The sequence below is a fragment of the Carassius auratus genome, unplaced genomic scaffold (genome assembly GCF_003368295.1).
Source record: "Carassius auratus strain Wakin unplaced genomic scaffold, ASM336829v1 scaf_tig00043562, whole genome shotgun sequence".
Classification (NCBI taxonomy): domain Eukaryota; kingdom Metazoa; phylum Chordata; class Actinopteri; order Cypriniformes; family Cyprinidae; genus Carassius; species Carassius auratus.
In genome coordinates, this window is record NW_020526780.1 from 31653 (window position 1) to 34548 (window position 2896).

Here is a 2896-nt window from a genome sequence, read left to right on the forward strand (position 1 = left end):
CGCCAGCCAGTAACATCGGCCTCCTCCTGCTCACCACCTCCTCTTCCTCACCAGCCAGTAACATCGGCCTCCTCTTCCTCACCAGCCAGTAACATCGGCCTCCTCCTGCTCACCACCTCCTCTTCCTCACCTGCCAGTAAACATCGGCCTCCTCTTCCTCACCAGCCAGTAACATCGGCCTCCTCCTGCTCACCACCTCCTCTTCCTCACCTGCCAGTAACATCGGCCTCCTCCTGCTCACCACCTCCTCTTCCTCACCAGCCAGTAACATCGGCCTCCTCCTGCTCACCACCTCCTCTTTCTCACCAGCCAGTAACATCGGCCACCTCCTGCTCACCACCTCCTCTTCCTCACCTGCCAGTAACATCGGCCTCCTCCTGCTCACCACCTCCTCTTTCTCACCAGCCAGTAAAATCCTCTTCCTCACCAGCCAGTAACATCGGCCTCGTCTTCTTCACCAGCCAGTAACATCATGAGTCAACAAGAGAAGGTATAACCTTATATAAAAGTTGTGTAGTTAGTATTGTACTGTTCAATAAGAGAAGCCCCATAATATATCACTACGTAATTTCATCAGATTAATAGTTTTGTACTTCAAAAATAAATAAATAAATAAATAAATAAAAACATTACCTGCCACTTCTCCAGGTAAAAACTAATATTTAAATGAAGCACCTCTTCTGTTCTCATTAACAGTGTAAAAAAATGTATAGCAATGATCTTCAGTCAACCTCATCTCTTGCTAGGTAAGTAATTTCTGTAATTTTCATTTTCTGTTTAAGTATTTTGGTCAATATTATTAATTGTGGCAAAGTATTAAGTAACATTAATAGATCATTTACACACATTTTATAACGGACATTATATTTCTTAAATTGTAACAGAAGCAGAGAGAAGAGAGTCCTAGCCTTGTCTACTTTGTGACATTGTTGTCTATCTTCTGGTAAGTTTGAGTTTTTGTTACCCTTTTCAGACAGGATTTTAAGTTATATTGTTTGTAGGGCTTCCCTCAACTAAAGATTTTTGATTCATTTTTAAGCATTTTAAACAAAATAAGCCATAATAATAAGCCTTTAATTGCATAAAGCGCTCAAGCGCACACAAAAATGGTTGCCCTGGCATACTGGCAGCAATAATAAATATGAATGTGTCTGGGAAAAACAGCAAAAGAGACTGCATTAACAATTTAATATTTACAAATGAACTTACTCTACTAATGACCTGCAACAGCATCTTTCGGATTTTAAGTACATTGAACTTGACTCTCATTTACTCATCTTTCCAGTTTGGGAAAGTTAAGTTTCAACAATATATTTTCATTGTTCAGTAATAAAGATTTGGAAAAACATACATCATAAATCTTAATCGAAATTGAATAACAAGCTATAAAAAAATAAAAATCCTTAAGTCTACTGTAGTTAACGATTAAATTGACTATGTATAACTAATCATCTGATGTTTTTTTTTTTTTTTGCAAACTAAATGACTATATAACATTGAGAAAAGAAACAACATTGGTTGCCTATTTTCTCCCTAGCAAAACATGAATGTATGTGCCAAAGTAGAATTCATCAGCTTTAGCCTTGATTTCTTGGATCAGCTCATCATCTCTCCATACTCTCTCCACAGTGAAGTCACCCCTGGTATTTGTCACCAGATCACACCAAGCTAAGCCAGAGACCAACAGCTGACCCTGGACTTGCCAATGGTAGGTATGTGATTTCCTCAGTTTTGCTTGGCCCCCAACAAACTCAGTGTGTGATGCTGCTCCTATGTCTTTCACATCAGGGCACTTAACTTCTACCAGGCCATAGGGAGGGTCTTCATTTGGGTCTACCACCTTGCCATCTGGACTAGCACCAAGGTGTGGAGCTCCCGGGTGGATAATGAAGACCGCATGGAAGAACATTAACATTGAAGGTATCAGCATAGCGGCGAAGAACCTCTGGCTCAAGTTCCACTCCTCTGCGCATTGATTTGGTCTGGGGGGCACCTTTAATGATCCGGCCAGAAAGTTTTTTTGCAGTAGATTCTGACCTGACATGAGCTGCTTCATAGAACTTGCTTGCTGTAAGCCGGAGGCGACGCATGGTAAACCAGAGTAGGCTTTTGGATTGATCCCATGTTCCCTTCTCAATGATCCCTGACATTTCAGGTGTCACCTCCAGGCTCTGCATGTGCATGAGTTCAGCCCAGCTGCCAGGGACAAAATGATATTGTGGAAGTGTGTATTGTGGGATAGGTAATGGGGGGAATTCTGGTGCATTTGGATGGATTAGCACATCCCTTGGCAGCACAACAGGACACTGGTAGGAAAGCAGTGAACCTTTTGGGACTTCTCCAAATTTTGTTGAAACCATGGTTACAGCAGACATCCCATCAACAATCTTTGCAATGAGTGGTTGAGGTCGAAGGGAAATGAGGGATGCTGCTCCAGCAATCACATCACTATCAGGCAAAGGTCCTAAAACAAAATGTTTATGTTTCACTGTGTTAATTGTTAACTCTTTCGATATGTTTTTTATTAGTATTTGGGGAGTACCTCCATATGCTTTGTATAGAGTTGACTGAACACTGCTCCTACCAGAGGCTTTTGGCTTGCGCACCACAAGCTCATCCACTGGTTCTGGAGTTATGCCCTAACAAAACATTTATTTATATATTGTACAGGATTGTAACCTGATTTGAACATTATGCACTTTACATTGTCTTTTTTTATTTATTTTTTTTACTTTTATTAATGGTGACTTATTTAATACTGCTTATTTATTTTTATGTGTTGTAAAATTAAAACTGTTTGAAGGATCAGTGGTTTTCTCTTTCATTTTACCTGGGTACGGGGTCTATGCCAGGCCTGCTGCTTGCTTGTGCATGCAAGGGCAGCTGGAACATTCCT

The 2896-nt window shown here is 40.8% G+C and overlaps 1 long non-coding RNA gene across 2 annotated transcripts; it reads left to right on the plus strand.

Annotated features, from left to right (window-relative positions):
• Positions 1–416: 416 nt before the first annotated feature.
• Positions 417–1880, plus strand: LOC113086599 (uncharacterized). Of its 2 annotated transcripts, none has more exons than XR_003284934.1 (5): positions 417–490; positions 697–746; positions 885–943; positions 1630–1708; positions 1789–1880. It is a non-coding gene; the product is annotated as an uncharacterized LOC113086599 (long non-coding RNA). The 2 variants fall into 2 exon arrangements; XR_003284935.1 differs by having other exon boundaries at positions 1630–1712; positions 1789–1872.
• Positions 1881–2896: the final 1016 nt, after the last annotated feature.